Genomic DNA, 22,179 nt, shown 5'->3' with positions numbered 1-22,179 from the left:
TCGTGAGACTGGGCGTGGACGAGAGCGGCGCTGTGATTGGTGGCTGTTCTGAGGGCGTGACCTGGATGAGACCTGCATTATGATTGGCTGTTTGATTCGTGATTTTCACACTGACCTCCCGATTTGCTCTAATGGGGGGTTTTAGCTTTTAGAAATGGTATTAAGTGTGTTCAAAGTCGATATCAGCCATTTTGCGAAACTTCAGCCAGTTATCCACTGATTTAGCTACTGTACTTGCTCCAAAATCCCGCCTAAAAACGTTTCTGATTGGGTAAACAAGGGCGGGCAGCTCTGCTAACTCTCTTTTTTAAAATATATTTACAAAATATATGATTATCACAGACAGGTGCAATATGTGAAAAACACCTAGTTCAGTTATATCAAATATTTACCTATAGTATCCAAATAAGCGCTTTCAGCACTTTTGACCTTTAAGATGAGCAAAATTAAATATATAGCTGCAATTTGGGATGATAGACAATTGTTGGTTTTATTTGCATTTGTGATAAAAGGAGTATTAATATCGTGAAAGAGATGCCTAAAGCTGAAATTTACATGCACAATAGATACATTAAAGGTTGTTAATTATACATTTTGAGTGGCGAATTCAGTTTACAATTTTAGTACACTTAAAAAACTAATTCACAGAAAAGAAATGTCGTTGAATGACCACTGAATAGCAGTAAAGTGTCACGAAAGATGTTCCGATCTCCTTGAAGCTCCAAAGGGGATCCACTGCATGAAGACAAGTTCACATTCACCATTTGATCAAAATAAATTCTCACCCACTTCTAGTTGCAGTCATTTAATCTGGATAGACATTTAAGCCCAAATGAGAAAAGAAGCATGCTGCATCTTTATTTAGTGTTTGATGGCATCGAACGCTTACTGCAGACCAACGTGAGACTTGTTCAACAAGACCACTGTTCATATAATACTCTTATGATATGAGTGACGATTGTCAACCACTGGAGTAAATACATTTGTGCAGTGTCCTTCTGAGCTGCTCCACATAATCCAATCACATGCTTTGAGAGGCAGGCTTAAAAGGAGGCTAATATTGCCTTTGCCTCAGGTGAGGGCACGCGGCACAACATGGAGACAGGTAAAGGCATTTTACTTCATCAGACTTTGTTTTTCTTGCATTTATGCATAACATTAACAGCAGCCTAAGTGGGATAAATAAGTAAGGTAAATTAGCTTTTATTCAGGATGAATAATAAAAAAACTTACTGGTTATGCAAGTGATTTCAAACTAAATTGTTAATTGCATCTGTGTCTTAAGTATCTCACAGAGGATGATCTTTGTATAGTTTTAAGATCTTCTCGCCCTGATTAATTTAAACTGGGATATTTATTCTGTAGAAGGGAGACAATACTTCAAATCTGAGAATGTTGTCTTGTTATATTGTTAACTGAAGCGTTTCAATGCGCTTTACGCAACCTGTTGCTTGGGCGCTGTCCGAGGTGCTGAGGATGAGGCAGCGACAACTTCCTGTTTAGACTAACGTCAGGACAACACCAGTTTATTTTCTTCTCTGACCCAAAACACTTGACGAACACATAAGGGGTCAAGATGACGCGTACTGGATTCATTGGATTTATTTAAAGAAATCGGAACCTGTTTCTGTCGTCATTTTAAGGGTAAAGGAATAATTTAAGAATTTGATTATATACGTTATTTTTTTTATAGTTGTATTGGTTTGTTGACATGTACGAATACAGTAGAAATGTATATTGGTAACAACAACTTGTCTGTTTACATGAGAAATTTCAATGTGCTGGCAATTATTTTCAGATTATGTAACTATGATCCTGTTAGACAGAACCAGCACATCGCATTCATAAGAGGACCTCTACTGCTTTCTTCTGAGCGAAAGAGATTTTCATACTGGTCACTTGGACACATCTACTGACTCTTTATTATCACTATTAATAAACATGGTACTGGTATTGGTAACACATGAAAGATGCTCTATGTGATGGAACACACTTGTAGTCACATACAAATGTCTTTTTCAAAACTAAATTTAAAAATTGAATTGAAAGTGAAAATAAAAGAATCACAAACTAAATTTAATGTAATTCTCTTGATTAATCCATTAAGAAAAAGTTTTAGTTTTTTTTTCTGAACCAATAATCAAATATATGTAAATGTCACTGCTGAGGCAACATTCAAAGGTTTTTTTCAAAGGACCCTCGGGCACTTCTACTCTACCACACTACCTCCACAAGAAGCAGCAGCGCCAGAGAGGAGTGATATCTTCCCTCCTATGGGCAGAGTCATCCTCGATAATGCACCTGTCGATGGTGAGTCTTCTACAAGCGTTGCTCCTTGACATGATCTACATGCAGGTAACCAACACATTCTCATGGCAGTTCAGTGCTGTTTTAGGTTTTTGGCAAATTGGTGGGGAATATTAATAATTTTGTACGCTCTCATTTGTACATTTTTGTACAATCTGCCTATGTCACTTTAGGTTTAGGGGTGAACATGAAGGCTTCTTGTTTTCCTTTTTTTCCAAACATTATATGTTTTCGTAAATTTAAATACATGCATTTAGCAGACACTTTTATCCAAAGAGACATACAAAAGAGGAACAAAGCAATTTGTCAGATGAATCAAATGATATAAATTCATACAAATTTGATAACTCAAAAAATATTTAAATTTTTTGTATGAGTCGGGCTGATGTAATATTTTCTAAAGTATATTTATTCCATTTAAGGATCAAAATATAATGGTACTGTATTTGTTATTGGCTAATATTTCACTTTAAAAAAATAAGTAGTAAAAGTTGAAATTGGATATTTTGAAATGGTTAACTTTAGTTCTTAGTGTTTTATTTATTTCTTAGATTAAATAATAATAATAAAAAAAACTATATAGTTATAAACTATATAGTATTTGTTATCAGACATAGCAGGAAAATTATCTTATTGACTTTATCAACCAGATCCATATCTATAAATTTCCCTAGGACAATAACAGTACAGTGTCATCAAATAATGAAATAACAAACAGGATCCCGTGATGCTTTTGAAGGGGTTGCTGAATCCCATACAACTGTTGGCTGACTTTCCTTCCCTTTAAAAATATGTAAAAACACCTAATAAAAAATGTATGTTTAGTTTTTTAAAGAAATTCTTACATTAGTTAAAGTGACGTGACATACATCATGCTCTGCATTTAACCCATCCAAAGTACACACACACAGCAGTGAACACACACATGGAGCAGTGGACAGCCATTAATGCTGCAGCACCCGGGGAGCAGTTGGGTTTCAGGGCCTTGCTCAAGGGCACCTCAGTCGTGGAATTGCCGGCCCGAGACTCAAACCCACAACCTTAGGGTTAGGAGTCAAACTCTCGAACCATTAGGCCACAACTTTTTTAATAATATAATATAATATAATATAATATAATATAATATAATATAATATAATATAATATAATATAATATAATATAATATAATATAATATAATATAATATAATATAATATAATATAATATAATATAATAAGAAAAATAATATAATAAGAAAAATAATATAATAAGAAAAAAAACATAAAAAAATCCATTAATAAACGTGTGATTTGTATAAAGAATTTATTTTCAGAGGAACATTCCATTTGTGTTTGATTTCGGGGCACCATAGGTGGGGATGACAGTGAAGACATCCACACAATTACTGTGGACAAGAGTGAGGATGGCAGGCTGGGCTTCAGTGTGTGGGGAGGCTCTGAACATGGCCTGGGAATCTTTGTCAGCAAGGTGGAGGATGACAGCTCTGCAGGTACAACTGATGAGGTCACAGGACTGAGATTTTCATTTGAGATTTAAGATTTATCTTAGATTTAAGATTTTTTTTTGATCTTACAACAGGGTATGTATGTATAAGCTATTGGTGAGTTTCAAGTGAATGTGATTTCGTTTTCTCATTCCACACTACAGAGTTGGCAGGCCTGTGTGTTGGGGACAAGCTGGTCAAGGTCAATGGCATAAGTCTGGAGAGCATCACCATGAGCAGTGCAGTAAAAGTCCTGACAGGAAATAATCGTCTGCGCGTGGTAGTGAGACATGTGGGGAAGGTGCCTGGTATCCGCTATTCAAAAGAGAAGACTACATGGTGAGTGGGTAAAGATTTTATGTGCTCACTTGAACTTGATTTACTATTTAGTTTGTTTTTAAATCAGGCTAAGCACATTCTATCAGGCTGAACATCATTTATAATATTATTTCTGTACCATGTCACCACTGTCAGTCAACAAAATTGGCTAAGCTTTTTTTTCTTTACTGTTGTTTGTTTTCAAACATTTTTATTAACTTTATTGTCCATCCCCATGGAGTGTTAATATTTAAAATTAATAATGATTCATTTTGTTATTCAGAATCTGATTCTTTAAAACAATAAAACCAATACTTATTAAAGTGTAAAATACAGCTATTCTCAGTTTACATTATATTTTTTCCAGGTAAAAAAAAATTATTGAGAATTTTAAGTAATCCTGTGGAAGTCTGCTGAAGATCCCTGGTTGAGAAGCATTATTCTACACTGATGATTTTGTGACTGATGCATCACCAGGCCTGTACTCTGTCAAACAATATGACAATGTTATTGTGTATCTAATGAGATATTGTATATATCATGCAATATTGTGTATCTATGATTATAATTTTTTTTTTTTAAATAAATTATTTTTATTTTTATAGCTATACAAATAAGTAATTAAAAGCATCCACATGACCTTTAGCTGTTTGTATGGCAGCTTGACCTGTCTCCCACAAGCCTGCCTCCTGGAGGTTGTCCACATAACCTCTGACAACTCATAACAGAAAAGTGTGTTGTTTGAAATCCTGTTTCTTTAGGCATTTACTTGTTGCAGATATGCTGAATGATGGAGTTTAATTAGACTGACTGAACTGAGAAGATAAGCAGAGCCTAGTGATGGGCTCTTTCCCCCCTGCATTAACTAACGGAATGGAAACCCTGTGACTCTTGGCCTTTACTTGAGCAATCTTTTTCTTCAGCTTCTGTTTCAGCATACAGCAGTGGTAGAGTTACCTCAGTGGTCTTCTATGCCAATTCATTAACTGATAGTAGAGTGAGCAAGTTTATTACAGAAGCATATTTGTGTCCTCCTGGAAGTTTGTGTCTGCTTGTGTATAACACTGGATTTATACTTAAGGGTATGAAAGATTGGGACAGTTCTGCTTGACCAAGCTGTAGTGCAGAAATTAGTTTGGTGTTCATAAGATTTTTTTGAAGGAAGTCTCTTATGCTCACTAAGGATGCATTTATTTGAACAATTTAAAATAACTATATATATATATATATATATATATATATATATATATATATATATACACATTACTGAAGGATACAAGATGCTGAAAATTCAGCTTTGCCATCACATGAATAAATTACATTTAAATTATAAATGACATAAAAAAAAAAAAAGAAAAAAAGAAACATAATTTTTTTTTTTACATCATTTGAAATTTCAATGTAATTTTTTCTAATATGCTGATTTGCTGCTCAGGAAACAGTTCTTTTAATGATCAATGTTGAAAACAGTTGCTGGTTGCTCGCTTTTCTCAGGCAGAGCTCAGGTTCCACCTGTGATAAACAGCCAACAGGTGTGCATTATTCACCAGGCCTTGGGGATCAAGTTCTAATCAGCAGAAAGCCTCGTTTTATGGCCTTTTCTCATTGCCCCCATGTCAAGGCTCTATCAGCCTGCAGTTGTGCTGTAAGTATATAGGGCTGCTAAATGCCTGCTTTGTTAGCTGTTGATGCCACTTTTTGGTGCTAAGTACGGTATGAGCTCTGTTGGTGATGAGTGAAATGACAATGTGAGAAAATGTCAGACAAGGATCAAAACAAAAGGAGAAAGGGATGTTTTTGAACTGTGCTGCAGTCTGTTCGAATATAGCTCCTGAATGATGTGGCCTTATAGTGACTTACTTTCCTGCAAGGCAGATCAGACTGCCTCCAACCATCATCTTGATGTTCAAGCTTAATGATGTTTTGTTTTTATGAAGTAACAAACTAACTGTGACTTCATGAGAGCCTTTAGTGAGGTCAGTGTACACCTAGCACATCAGAATTGAGGTCATATCCTCCTGTCAAGTCATTTTTAAGCTTTTTAGACTTAATTTGTACAATTAAGTTTTTTCTAAAAAAGTGTTTTATGATTGTGTTATTTGTAATATCCTGTCCTAGGAGGCTGGCCGATATCCTGCTTATAAGGAGATGGTGGTGGAGTACAGCTGGCTTAATAAATGTATGTAAACGATGCTTGCAAACCTCACTATTTAACATCATATCTGTTAAGTATTAATGGATAGATTGCTTGTTTAGAGCGACCCACTTTTATGCACTTATATCTTATAAAAACACAATTTTAATTATTAAATTGATGGTGTGCACAGGGACGGTCCATCTCCAGATTAAAGCTGAATGCCAACCGGCTACGTCATGCCAGATTTATTTCATTGCTCTCCGATTCTCTGTTTTCCATGTAATATGGATGGCAGTGTCTTAAAATAGCCACAGATTAGATCTTAATGTTCACATGCAGATAAATCATTCGGGATTGTGCATGTTTGTAACATCATGGTGATTCAGGAGTATTTAGGTTGCAGGACAGAAAGTCATATATTTCTGCTCCATATTTAACACTAGTGACATTGATATATTGTTCATTCAGACGTAAAAAGTACATCAAGACTTTCTTTAATATTTATGAGGCTTTTGGCTGCCATGTCTGTTGCTATATTTATGTTTTTTTTTATCATTTCACAAATTGCATTTGTTATCCAAAAAAAAGCTATTCCTATCTGATTTAATACATAAAAATAATTTTGTTTGTATAAATGAATGTATTAAGGTGGACCTAGTGATAGATAGATAGATAGATAGATAGATAAAAAATATATTAAAATATATAATCTATAGGCACATATATAAATCATATTTTGACCTTGAGTAAATATATTAAATGAAAGTCTCTATTTTTCCCTCTTAGTGGCTAATGGAGTCCAGCCCTCTTCCTCCCAGGGTTCAGACTCCTACTCCTCCTCTTCCTCTCTCTCCTCTGGGACGCCGGTCAGCTCTCTCAGTGGCCTCTCTCAGGTCATGTTCCCTTCTGTATTCGGCTCAGAGATGGTGGATGTCTGTATCTCCACTGAGGAACGCTCACGCCAGCCCAGCTCTGAACGGAGAGAGACAGCCATGCAGAATGACCCACCAGAGCCTGATGCCACATCAAGATCTAAAAGGGTCATAACCACAGAAACCAGCCAAACGGTTGGTGAAACTGTCCTGTTAAAAGACACAGTGATCCACACTGGGACTGCCAAATCTCAGACAAGGACCTTCTCTGCTGGGGAAAAAAAGACTCTGGACTCCCCTAAAATGGCATTCCTGGTGGCTCTCAGCAAGCCTCGGAAGCCCATCCGCTGATCCCAGAGTCACATCACTGTGTCAGGTACAGTAAGGCTGGTTTAAAGAGATAAAAACAGTCTTTCAAAAGGCTGTGAATCACCGCTGCACAAGGCCGTCCTCTGTTTGTGTCACTGATATAAATCATAACCCAGTTGTAGTGTTGGGGCCCAAGGTCACAACCAGAGCAGTGATGAGGATCTTGTGTTATTTGATACACACACCATGTTGTGGAAGCTCTGCTTAGTATGTGTTGTCGAAATTAAAAAACAGAAATTGACAATTTAGAGTCACACTACGTCTGTTTGTCAAATATAGAGCGGTGTGCTGCCATTGCATCTCTACATTTAAATGAACTTGGTTGAATGCATAATACATCCGCATTACTGCATGGGATCTCCCCATGAAAGATTAATGGTTCAGACTGGAGAATCTGATGCCTTGAGAAATGTATGCTCAAAAATCCACACAGCAAAGTGTATATCATCCTGTTTTATTTGCCAGGCTTCATACCTCACACTGGAGATAAATGACCGGAGGGTTTGTGGCCTTAAACAAATACATTCAATCACAACTTAACATAGATTCTTCTTGGATGAATCTCACAGAAACATGTCCAGGTCGTATTTCACCCTAAATCAAAAATAGAAAGAAAAGAACATGTAGAAGAAAAATAGATACCATGGCCACAAATTAAGAATTTGGTACCACAACTTATCAATTCTTTACCAAGTTTATTTAATTTGCTCTTGCATTGTAGTTAAATTGTGGTGATAATGAACTTTGTTCTCTTGTTTAAATTTAGTTAAATTGTGAACAGAAGAAAGCAATTTAAGAAGAACCGATGAACAAACTGTCGGAACAAATTGGCCAAAGTATCTTGATTTTTTTTCGCCAGCATGTTTTGTTTCTCATGAAATTTTACAGTAATGAAAATGACATTTAAAATGTAATATATAAAAAAAAAACGATTAATAAAAGGCAATAGAACATTCACATTGTAGCAATTGCAATATGGTCCTAAAAGTATATAGAGTATCTATAAATAGAGTAGCTGTTTATCAACATAAAAGTGCTCTCGACCTGCAGTGACCTGGGGTTATGACGTTCTCGAGGACACAGTAGTGATGAAACAAGATTGTGATCTCAGTAACTCTGCAGTTTCTGGGTCACTATTGCTCAGGGCTGAACTGGCAACCTTTGCCACCTATAATACATGAATTTTATTACTTGGGAATGTTAAACTTTTCTTTATGAACATTTATTTATTCAGTACATAATTTAACTCAAAATTCTTTGCCAGAAGATCGCTCTTTGATCACAGTTTTGATGCTTGGATATTTAGAGGACAAGCAGAAGAAAAAGGAAGCATCAAAAGGACAAGGTAGAGATGGAGAGAAGTACCTTGCAGCGCTCCAAAGCCTTTGTCAGCTTGCTTTTTAAAAGCGGACACAGGAGGGAAAAGTCATCCTCCAGAGACAGGAAGGACAAAGGGACAGGGGACGGACACAGAGGAAGATCCAAATCCCCGAAACGTTTGGATAATGAACCAGGTGAGTGCACATATGGTTTAACAGACTTTGATGACGATCACTTTCTGTGGATACCAGGGAGTAGCTGAGGAAGTTATTTGCATTTTAAAAAAGTAAGAAAGCAGCATAATGAGTTTTTAAAGAGGCTAAATCAGAGAGCTGCTTTACTGTACACTGTTCTGCAGTGGTTTTGCTCAGCTAATGATTAGCTTGCATACAATAGCTGCCTTCAGTAGGTGCCTGCTGCAACAAAACGCAGTCAGAAGCTTAGAAACACATTGAAAACTCCAAGCTAATCACAGCTTGTCAGCCAGTCAGATTTGCCAATGTCTTTTTGTAACATTTTAACCTGGTAACATTACAATTTCTTGTACATATTTGCAATTAGTTCACTTTTAAAAACTGGCTTTTCGCAGTGATGCCCTAGAATAGTGTCCATACATGTTCCTGAAGGGCCACTGTCCTGCAAAGTTTAGCTTCACAAGTCTTATTCAACTGACACTTGCTTATTATATTTGACAGATTTAATTAGGAAAGAGATTGATAGAGGAAAAGTGTTTTGTGGTTCTGCTGGATCAACAGAAAGCTTTTGATACTGTTAACCATTCAATATTATTAGACAAAGTGTTTTGGGTTTTTCATGTAGAGTAAAATCTTGGCTGGCTTCTTATCTAACAAGGAGAGTGCTGAATGTAGAAGTGGGAGGGATATGTTCGGAGAGTAAAATTGTGTGTAATGGGGTTCTGCAGGGAAGTGTACCTGGTCCACTATTGTTTTTATTATAAACAACATTCAGGCTGCATGCAAGGGAAAATATGTTTTTATATGCTGATGATGCTGCTCTTTTAGCTTGGAAAGTGTTGCAGAAAGTTAATGCTCAAATCAAATACATTGCAAGATATACTACTTTTCTAGTGAAAGTTTAAGGGTGCTTACTATAGGACTTGTTCAATGTCATTTTGAGTATGCTTGTAACTCAGATGATTGATTTAACTAGGAAGTTGAATGGAAAAATTGCAAAAGTCACAAAACAAATTGGTGAGATTAGTTTTAGTTTTAGAACCCCCAAAATGTTTTAGTCACGTGAAGAGTAGACACTTTCAGCAGCTTGGATGGTTAAGATTTGTTAGTCTTAAAAAAGATTGGCACCTCTGATTCTAAAAATGGTACATTCAGTGTATATTCAATACATATTTTTCCCAGGCTAAATTAAGACATGGTCATATTACTTGACAGAGCATTATGGATCTTAATTTATGCAGGTTCAAGACTTTGTATGAACAAAGGGCATTTATGTATTCAGGTGCACAGGAGTGGAATAAGTTGTCTTTGGGCATTAAGTTTAAGACAGATTGAGGGTTTTAGTAATGGAGTGATGAAAATGTTTTAGACAGGCTGTGTTAAATTTGACAAATTCGATTTATTATACTGTTGGGAAGATGTTTGTGGTGTGTTTAAGTGTGAAAATTATATATTTTTTTGTAATTAGTATGAAATGGATGCCAGAAATACCTATCGTCACTAAAATAGTTTTTTCTAATATCAATATCAATGGAAATATGTCTTCTGGCAAAACGCTAACAATTCATTTTGCTTTGTGACTCTCACAGTGCATTATGGGTATTCTCTAGCTGTTTAGCATGCATCAATTGTACACTCGTTATTGCTGTGCATTGTGGGATTGAATGAGTGAACTTGATAACGTCCACTAAGGTTTCAGAGTATAGAGGCAATTTCAAACATAGTGAAGGTCTTTAGACTCACTAGAAACGTCTAGGCAAGTGTGTTGAAGCTGGTTAGAGCTAAAATCTGCAGGACGTTGGCCATCCAGTAGCAGGATTGGACACCCCTGCTATAGAAGAACAATTTTAGTTCCCCAAAGAACATTAAAATAAACAGTCCTTAGAAGATTTTTTTTCTTTCTGTGAAGAACATTTGAATAATCTAAAGAACCTTTTTCCTCTTTAAAAAAGCCTCAATGGATTCCTTATTGAACCACAGATGCCAAAACTTCTTTAAATGAGAATTTCTGTCATCAGAGCTTGTAGACTGACTCTAGCACTTGTGTCCTCAGGTAAAGAGCGGGTCGACACATAATTAACCTGTTGAGTTCTCCCAGAGAGACTTGTGCTGGAATGAGGGAGCACAGCCCCATCCCCAGCCCAGAGACCATGCCCATGTTGGAGGACATGGCCTGCACGCTGCTCAACGCGGATGAGGTGGCGGCTGTCATGAGACACTGTGAAAGGGTGCGTCATCTAAAATTCTCCTTGGTTGGAAAAATGTCTCATTTATGACTTTATACATGTACAGGTTTACAGGTTTATTGGTGTTTTTTTTTCAGATGTTTATGTGGATAACTAGAAAAGGCATCTGTATTCTACAGTACACTGAAAAAAATAATATCTGTAATTAAAACAAAGATTACTGGAGCATGTTTTACAAGAGAGTAATTCATTTAAAAATGTCACATTTAATTCACATTTAATGCATACTTACAGATTCTTTGTAATTGTTTGTGAAATTTACAAGTAATTTCTGAGTGAAAATAGTTTCTACACCAAAATGTTTTCAATGTAGGCAATGCTACAGTTATATTTAAGCTCTTGAAGTACTAGCAGACCATATTACTTCATTTACCTCAAAGTTGTGTAGTACTGTCCTTTATTGACAGTTTGTGAGCACTAAATTGCAAGGATGTTTTGTGCTTTAGACAAATTTGGTGAGATTTAGACTGTCTACTCCCAGGGCTGATGTCTAGTTCACAATATCAGGAATAAATTGCTGAACTAGGGCATCTCCTCCTGTTCTTTGGGGAAGTCATGGCGGGGGAAGGTCTCGGCCTAATGGTTAGAGAGTTTGACTCCTAACCCTAAGGTTGTGGGTTTGAGTCTTGGGCCAGCAATATCACGACTGAGGTGCTCTTGAGCAAGGCACTGAACCCCCAAATGCTCCATGGGTGCCGCAGCATAAATGGCTGCCCACTGCTCTGGGTGTGTGAGCATTTTGGATGGGTTATATGCAGAGCACGAATTCTGAGTATGGGACACCCACTTTTTTTTATTTCACCTTTCTTTAGTTTCTAGTTGAGCGTGTGGTTGAGGATCTGGTGCGCCCCCTGCTGGCCATCTTGGACAAGCCTGAGAAGCTTCTGCTGCTGAGGGAAGTTAGGTAAGGAGTGTTCAAATATCAGCCTCTGAAATACATAAATATCTCACATATATTATGTAGTTTGCACTACTCAAGCATTCACTTACTTTACTTTGCGTGGAATGTTTTAATTTAACATTCACTTTCTTTTATGTAGAATGATCATCCCTCCCACAGATCTGTGCCGTTTTGACAGTATGGTTTTGCCCTTTGAGCTTCAAGCCTATGACATACTAAAAAAACGCTCTGGTAAGAAAGCTTTTTAAATTTTAGCTGCCATGTTTGAATAGTATACACTAACAGTCAGAAGTTTAGGTAACACTTTAGTATAGGGTCCAATTCTCACTAATAACTAGTTGCTTATTAGCGTGCCTATTATAAACATATTGGCTGTTTATTAGTGCTTATAAAGTACGTATAATGCATGACATCCATAATCCTACCCAATACCCTAAACTTAACAACTACTTTATAAACTATTAATAAGCAGCAAATTAGGAGTTAATTGAGGCAAAAGTCATAGTTAATGGTTAGTCAACAATGAGAATTGGACCTTAAAATAAAGTGTGACCGAAGTTTAGATAGCTCCTCAATTTTTATTATTAATGTTTTCCATAAATTAGAGTAATAAGACAACTCAAGTAAATGCATGGGAATTATATAGTGACCGAAAACAAAAACAAAAACAAAATGACAACAATACTTTAGCTGAGCTTCTGTCAAACAGCATCCTGGGATAATTGTAACAGTATTGAACAAATTCATTTATACTGTATGTTGATCACTTGATGCTTTTCCTTGATATAAATCATATACAAATAAATAAATAAAACTGTAGTTTTGTTAAGAAAAATCTGGATTTTTATCTGAATCCAGTGTCGTTAATGTGAATTATTTATCAAGTATTTTTGTGGGTCCCCAGTAAGGTCTCCTATCCTGCGTTCTCCTCGTCACGGTGGAACACCCCGTCGCCATCTAATAACTCCCATACCAGGTAACATCCTTCTGATCAGTGTAGGAAATTATATAACCAGAAGACACAAACTCTCTTCGGAACACAGACTTCACCACAAAGTGTAAAACCCAGAGATTACGGTTTACCAACCGTGACAGTCGATCAGTCTGTGGCACTGCTTAGGTGTTATGAGAGCCCAGGTTGCTCTGATAGTGGCCTTCAGCTCTTCTGCATTCTTGGGTCTGGCGTATCGCATCTTCCTCTTCATAATACCCATAGATTTTCTAATTAATGTCAGGTGAGTTTGCTGGCCAATTAAAAACAGAGATACCATGGTCCTTAAACCAGGTACTGGAAGCTTTGGCACTGTGTGCAGGTGCAAGGTCCTGTTGGAAAATTAAATCTGCATCTCCATAAAGTTGGTCAGCAGCAGGAAGCATGAAGTGCTCTAAAACTTCCTGGTATACGGCTGTGTTGACCTTTGACCTCACAAAACACAGTGGACCAACACAAGCAGATGACATGGCACCCCAAACCATCACTGACTGTGGAAACTTTACACTGGACCTCAAGCAACATGAATTGTGTCCCTCTCCTCTCTTCCTCCAGACTCTGGGACCCTGATTTCCAAAGGAAATGCAAAATTTACTTTCATCAGAGAACATAACTTTGGACCACTCAGCAGCAGTCCAGTCCTTTTTGAAGCGAGACGCTTCTGACGCTGTCTGTTGTTCAAGAGTGGCTTGACACGCGACAGCTGAAACCCATGTCTTGCATACGTCTGTGTGTAGTGGTTCTTGAAGCACTGACTCCAGCTGCAGTCCACTCTTTGTGAATCTCCCTCACATTTTTGAATGGGTTTTGTTTCACAATCCTCTCCAGGGTGTGGTTATCCCTATTGCTTGTACACTTTTTCTTTCTACCACATCTTTTCCTTCCATTCGCCTCTCTATTAAAGTGCTTGGACACAGAGCTCTGTGAACAGCCAGGATACCAAACATGCATCACTGCCAAAAGAAGATAATCTGCCTATTTTGCTTTATAGCCTGCCTGTTTCTTTCTGCTGCTGACACTGCATGACCTCCTAACCCCTAACCTTGGAGTGCACAGTGCCCACTGTCATTGTCCACACTGTTGGGCTGCAATGTGCCTCTGACTTTTGAATGGAAGTTGTATCTGAAATGCAAGAAAGTCGCCTTGCATTGTTTAACCTTCAAGCGTCCACCCACGCAGGTCTGAGGCTTAATGCAGCTCCTTTGTGATGTCCACAGAGGGGTAATTCAAAACTCTCCTTGCTAGAGGCCTCTGAAATCTGAGCGAGATATGTGTGTATGCAACGCCACACCGCTCCTTACTCCATGGATATGAATGTGTGATTGTCGCTCACATTTCTGGATGAAAGGGAAAGTGTGTGTGAGGTTTCGCAACATCTGCACTGATTTAAGGAGATGTAAACTAATTAAGCTTTTAAACTATTTATATGATAAATACTTTGATTCTGAATTTGTAGTTGTATTAATATATAGCATCTATAAATTCACCTGTGTCTAGTGGTACTGTGGTACAATAATGATATCAAATGGTAATGCCTTGTACTGTACCGTGACATCCAGCAGCCCCAAATTAAAAAAAAATATTTTAGCCACACTTACAGTTGGTGTAAAAAGGGCTTTTCAAACTTGAAATAGTTTACCGGGGTCAGTTTTAACCTTGGGTAAACAGAATCCTATAGATTGCCCTGAATGGACTTTTCGGACTATAAAGGTAAGAACAAAACAGTCTCTTAACTCAAATATGAGGCATGTAATTAGATGACTGTTGCTAAACATCTAACTGTAATATTGTAAAACCACAATGTTTCACACTGCACAAGTTCTGTATGGTGATGCAGGGATAACAGTGCAAAAACAGTGCAAACACTCCTCCGGAGAAGGTTTCATATAAGGTAGGGTGACCATGTGTCCCCTTTTTCAAATGCTTGTATTGAAACATTTTGCATACCTAAAACTGTGCTAGGTTTTGTGAAGCATGGGCACTGGTAGGAAGACTTTTAGCTGTGTTTATGATCAATGTGCATAACAGTGACTGTAAAATATGTAAGTCTAGGAATAGCGGGACCCACACTATATTTTTGTGCACCCAGTCCCTCCCACAACAAAGGTAAAATCGCAAAATTTGCATTGGGCATCCCGCGGGACCCCAATCCTAATGCAGCCATCAATTTTGCATTATCTATTTTGACCTTTCTCTTTAGGCCTTCTCGCACGCCAACATTGGTCAAACGGCATCTAAATCAATAGTCAAAAATAAAAGCAGGGTTTAGACGGAAAATAACCTGGGGTTAAACTCAGTGTGAAAAGAGTGAGAGAAATGGTTTTAATATCCTCTTGTATCACAGATTATCGTGGTGGATTCCACCTTCAGCCAGTGCAAGATCTGGAGAGAGAACGGCGACTACCTCCTCGAGCTTTCACACCTCTCTTGGATGTACCAGTGGACACTTACATCACAGAGTCCTGCTCATCCTGGCTGGCCGCACTCAGAGTCTCCTCATGGCACGCTCCCCCCAGAGAAGAGACAACGGTTTCCCCAGGACATCACACCATGACTATTTATCCAGCAGGGGTGATTCTGTCCCAGAGCGAGGGAGATCCCCTTATAGGAATGGACATAGAATAAAAATGGACAAATCCCAGAATGGTAAAGAGGTAAAGTATACTGAAATGAGTGCACACCGCCGGAGTAGGACCCCAGTGACCCAGGTGTTTGCGCCCAGCTCAGATCAGGACTGGAAAGAACCAGTGAATGGACACTCAGACAGCCAAGAAACCCCACCAGAGCAAGAATATGAATTAACCAAGGTTTCTATCTCTAAGACCAAACATACCCTTGGTGAGTTACTTGGAGTCACAGAGTCCTGACTTTATGTGGAAATGTTTCTCAAATGACAGACATCCCATTTATGTCTGACTAAAATAACTTGATTATAAATTTATGAAATGTTAATACAGCTTGCCTATGCAACAGTTTCCTCCACAATGCTAGGGTCTTCTGGGTTTCTAGCCCAAGTTACCACACTCATATCTCTATTATAATTTGATCCATAGACATGGTTTAGGTTCCTACTTCATTGTTTAATAGTAAGGGTTAGGGGTTTATTCCGATCTCTGTTTCTGAGTATAATAGTATTACTAAAGCCTATTAATATAGTAGATTTGCAGAGCATTCGATTCATTCTGGAACCACAATGCCATACACTCAAAAATATAAACATATAAATGCTGTCACTGGGGTGGTTATCTTTTTAAAAGGTATGTGTAAAAGGTATATGTACACTTTCAGTACTAATATGTACCTTTAAGTTACTAATATGCACCTTTTAGAGGTAAAATAAGGTATCAGAATTTACCCCTTGAAAAGATACAGAAGATGGCAGTGAATTGCCCAGTGCCTGAAGTAACCCAGCAGTAATAGAGTGCTGTCCCATTTTAGAAGGTCTATAATGGACCGGGAGAAAGCTAAACATTATTATTTTACATTATTATTATTTTCTTAATGACAGTTGCTCAACTGGTGGGCATCTGGTGACACCTTTAATATGTTTAATCTGGACTGGAATCAGCATCTGTTGCTTTTATGGCACAATCAAAAGCTCAGTGTTTTCTAAGCATTCAAGTAAACAGCCTACAACAATATTAGGGTGACCATATGAGCCATTTTCCCAGGACGCGTCCTTGCCAGGATTTCTATATTGCCTAAAACATCCAAAGTAGTTTAACCAATAAAATATAGCTGAGTGCAGATGCATTTTGTATATGCTTAACTTATGTTTGTGGTTTTCAAGAGAAGCCACATCCTTGTCGATTACATCCTATCGTGTAACAACACTTGCCACACTCAGGAGATCTGGTGTCAGGCTCAAAATCCTTTAGTTGCCAAGAACATCCACTCATCTCTGGCCTCCACATGGACATGGTGTGAAAGACTAGTGGGTATTCCATTCATACCAAAGGCCAACTAATTTACATTCCACTCAATTCACTTGATGTCTCACACTGAAGCTGTAAAGGGCGCTTCAGAGCGGCTATCTTCACTGAGCTCTGCAGATTAACAGGCCTGAAGAGGGAAAGTATGGAGCGCCCTGTTGACAGGCTTCCTGTTGTCTAACTGATAACTGTATTATTTGAGTGGCAAGTATGCTCCAGCAGCTTGGAGCTAATGTTTCTGTCACACATTGTCTGCAGTCACATCCCTCTTATCATATGTTGTTGACTCACATGGCAGACGGAGGAAAACATTTCAGGGGGCTTTTGTCTATGAAAAACTGGCCACCTCAAGTTGGCTTAATAACTTTCCAGGTATTTGCTAAGCCATTAGGGTGTTGTGAATGGTGGTAGGACGATGCTTGTGGTCGTGTTTTTTACTGTGTAGTTGCTAGAGTAATGGTTGATTACAATTCCTAATTATTATTATTTTTTTCATGCAAAAAGATATATAAATAAATAAATAAATATAGTTGCAACTTTTGAAAAGCACTGTCTGACCCAAATTTGTGGATTTGGGTTTGAAGTTCAGAAGGTGAAAAATCTATTCAGCTGTATGAGCACTAAACACATTGATTACTCTTCTTCTTTGAGTCATCTTCTTTCTCCCTCTCTCTTTTTCTTCATGCACACAGTGATGTACTCTGCTATCCGCTGATAAATGACTTCACTTGTCCTCTGAATCCATAAAATGCTTTGGTGATTTGTTTCTAGTCAAAAAGGCGGATGGCATACAAAAAAGACTGATGATGTCCCTGCGGTCTCCTTAATGTAAGTGCTGTTTGAAGGGGATGTCAGCTTAAACAAATCTTAGGTCTTTAAATGACCATTAAGGGACACACAAAAAAAGTATAATGTTTTGAAACAATGCTCTTAAGTAGTTCTTGTGTTCTACTTTTAGGTTCACTCACTATGACTGGAATAGTCTCAGTGTAAAGTTGTGGGCTAAATTGTAAGCCTACTTGTAAGAATAACATAATTGTCAATGTGAATTGTTGTCCTCATCCCATTTTATATCCTTAACGTGACATTTCTGAGTGAAAAATTAAACATGAAATATAACTGGGCATTACATAAACTAAATGCAATGCTTGAAAGGTTAGTTCACCCAAAAATGAAAATTATGTAATTAATAACTCACCCTCATGTTGTTCCAAACCCGTGAGACCTCCGTTTATCTTCGGAACACAGTTTAAGATATTTTAGATTTAGTCCGAGAGCTCTCAGTCCCTCCATTGAAGCTGTGTGTATGGTAGGGCTGCACGATGTGTCGTTTAAGCATCGATATCGCGATGTACGAATCCACAATAGTCACATCGCAGGATGTGCGATGTAGGCTGTCGTAGTTGATCCGTTATTCATTAACTGTACGGGCCAGCTGCTCCCCGGCCCCTGACGAATGTGATTCGCGGATTAATTGCACAGCTTAACTATCATAGAGTGAAAGTTTTGTGTTTTTAAGTCCTGTCAGTTTAACAGGGCAGAGAGAGAGAACGCACGAGAGAGAGCAAGAGAGAGAGAGAGAGCGAGGCCCGGCCGCACGCTTCAAACAACACTAGTGCTGTCTTGCTCTCTCTCCCTCACGCATATTAATCAATTGACACAATGGTGTCGATGTTTAAATCATTTAAAATGAGAATGTAAGTGTGCTCACCCCATTTTTGTTTGTAAGAAAAAATTTGATTAGATTTCATATCGCAATATATATCGCAGAAAAATATCGCAATGTCATTTTTTCCCAATATCTTGCATTCCCTAGTGTACGGTATACTGTCCATGTCCAGAAAGGTAAGAAAAACATCATCAAAGTAGTCCATGTGACATCAGAGGGTCAGTTAGAATTTGTTGAAGCATCGAAAATACATTTTAGTCCAAAAAAAAAAATTTCAGACTTTATTCAGCATTGTCTTCTCTTCCAGGTCTGTTGTGAGTGCGTTCACAACAAAGCAGGGACGCTGCTGACGTACGATGCTGCTAACGTGTTCTCTTTGTTATTGGACGAAACCAGAAAACACGTCAGCAGCGTCACTGCAGTGTTTCATTTTGGGGTGAACTAACTCTTTAACTGGGATAGTTCATCCAAACGTGAAAATTCTGTTATCATCTACTCACCTTCACGTCGTTCCAAACCTATATGACTTTCTTTCTTCTGTCAATTACAAAAGAAAATATGTTGGGAAATGTCACATTTAAGAAATGTGGATTTTTTTTTGACGCCGATATTCTTCAAAATATTTTTTTCAGGAAATTGCACTATAAGCTGAAAATAATAAGCCAAAATAATAAACATTTTCCAGTTTAATTTATGTGATAATGAAAAGAGAAATAGAATGTCTCTATAAGAGGACAACAGTGTTTGTTTTGACCAATGAAGAGCATGAAAACAGACCCTGAACTCTAAAGATAGGTGTAGAGAGTTGACTAAACAGGTGCATCCTGGTAAGAGATCCTGACTGGGTAAATATGTCTACTTTGAATTAAAGTGCACTTGTGAGCTCCGCTGTACTCTGTACTTTTTTCCTGGCAGGAAAGACACAATTCCAAAGACACGCTCCTGCATTTGTGTGAGTATTTAACTTTTGGGCTATGCACACCTAGAGACTGGTGTTCATAATTTGGTCCAGCTCACTCTGATTTGACTGTTTTCCTCTTATATTTAATTGAGCTTTATGCTGTTAGTTTTGTCAGAGATAGGATGATGAGTTTAGATGAGAGTTGATGGATATGTCATGTTTTTGACCTGAAAGACCCAAACATCTGTGCTTCTGGTCTGCCAAAGGTTACAACCAGAGAGAAAAAAAACATCAATTTCTGAAGTAGAATAAGCTGATGTCATCCACTGGCAGAGCTTTGACACACAGTCTGAAGAAGGCCAGATGAGATCATACACAGGAGAGCAAAGGAAACGATTGGCATCCTGTGCCTGCAGCATTCGCTTTTTCCTGCCATTCAGACAGTGCATGCCTGTCTGCGCTCTGCCAGAAATACTCAGGGATGTGTCAGGAAAACAGACATCTGCATTAATGATCAAGTCCTACACCTGAACTTTTCTAGAAATCTCTCTTTATGTGTGTGTGTGTGTGAGTGTGTAGGCTGGATTCGAGCTGGTGTCTGTAGACGGAAAGTCCCTCCAAGGTATTACACATCAGCATGCAGTGGATGCCATTCGGAGGGCTTTCAGCAACAAGGCCAAAGACCCCATGGAGTTTATCATCAAAATTCCCAAGAACCTGAGAAACTGACTGAAACAGACTGAATCTCAATGAGTTTTGAGTGACATAGGCAAAACTAATTTTTGGGCCCCCCTTCCCTATTAATATTATAGGCCTAACATTAGCTACCACCCAAGCAAACAAAAATATTTCTTAATCAGTGGAAACCATTACAGTGTTTTCTATCGCAATTAGAGCTTGCGTTGAATCAATAAAAGTCGACTGTAGTTCTTAATTTGCTTGAGAACTGAGAAAGACCATTCCATTAATAGGCGCAGCATGGGCCACATAACCACTTCAAGTTGCATTATCGCTCTTATAATATTAACAGCCTGGAGTCACAATCTCACATCGAGACATTAAGATGGTTTATTTCAAGACATTTGTCATGTTTCCATCCTGAAATCTCATGTGTCATTTTTTTACTCACTTCATAAACTCCAAACTAACTTTTGGTCGGGTTTTGTTGAAACGTACATCACACCAGTTAGTACTTGAATTTTGCTTGAAGTATATCAGGGCCTTAGTGCGGCAGGGTATAAACGGAGGACAGTTGCTTGGTTTGATCATGCCATCATGACTGGCAAACCCCTGAGCAAGAATTCAAAAATGGGTTTCCATTGTTATTGGCCATTCAAAGATGCTGACCTTTTCCCTTTTCTGTTGAAATTTATTTGCTTTTGAATCTATCCCTTGTCTAATTTGAATCTATTCTATGAAATCGAATAAAACAGTCATAACTCGTCACCTCCGATGTTAAAGGATCTGACACCCTGTATAAACACAATATATTGTGGGTTTCTGTTTGTGGTTGGCTTGAGCCTGAAGCTATAAGAATGCACTGACATGACATGCTGATAATCTTATTTAAGTAAAAACACTACCCATCCATCCTACAGTCTCCACAGTTACGCCTGAGAGAGATTACACACAGACACAGTATGGATTGAGATCAGGTCTGTTTTTCTTTTAAATTGCTGGTTTGGTTTAGTGAATGTCTGGTGGATTTTTACAAACGAGGATCCCTGTCTCACTTTACATCCTGTGCTTTAAGTGAATTTCTTTTTTTGGCAACTTATGCTTATACTTACCATTTTTTATATTTGTGCCTTAAAACTGTACATTTGGACTGTGCAATTAAAATCTAAATTTGTGATGATTATAGGATCAGTGTTATATACTAAACTTTTTTTTTTCTCTGTACGCATTTAAAAAGCATCTAAAAAGCATCTAGTGTGCATTTTTGCAATTTGTTTAATTACAAAAGTCATCGTGTGATTATAAATAAAAAGGTTAAATACTGCCCGTTTCTATTGTGTTAGCTCTTTCGACTCTAATTCTTACCTCAATAATAAAATCCAAATTATTAAAGAAATGTTATGTAACTTTTGTCTCTCTAGTGGTTGCTTAACTACAAGTTATTGCGGATGAACACTGGGCCCTAACATACACCTAGCACAATGTAGCGCCAGGTGCGACGCAGGTGTTTTTTTGCTAGTTTCAGCCTAATGCAGTTGTTATTTTCACGTCCTGCGCCACGTTGTTTAATGCCCACTACAGCTACTCTGGTGTTCAGAGATCCAAAGCAAAGCTGCTATCACCACACACTGTGCAGCTGAAGCTGAAGGGCTTTAGGAGAACCAGCTACAACAAGACATTTATGATGATATAATACTCCAGGATCTCTATAGCGTTTTTACTAGTTTCTTTCTGTATTTGTTCTTTACTTCAGAACAACAGTAAAGTATTATTATTATATGCCACACTGTGTATTTGTTATTCTTCTTTCTTGTTCTGTTCTTTAGTCTTTTGTTTGTTGACTTGCAGATTCACTCAAATT

The 22,179-nt window shown here is 37.8% G+C and overlaps 1 pseudogene; it reads left to right on the top strand.

The window, feature by feature from the left end:
* Positions 1–2,154: 2,154 nt before the first annotated feature.
* LOC132110340 (PDZ domain-containing protein 7-like) lies at positions 2,155–20,552 on the top strand (annotated as a pseudogene).
* The last annotated feature ends 1,627 nt before the right edge of the window (positions 20,553–22,179 follow it).

The sequence above is a fragment of the Carassius carassius genome, chromosome 30 (assembly GCF_963082965.1).
Source record: "Carassius carassius chromosome 30, fCarCar2.1, whole genome shotgun sequence".
Taxonomy (NCBI): Eukaryota; Metazoa; Chordata; class Actinopteri; order Cypriniformes; family Cyprinidae; genus Carassius; species Carassius carassius.
The sequence above is the reverse complement of the archived record's forward strand: the minus strand, read 5'-3'. Positions and strand labels throughout refer to the sequence as shown.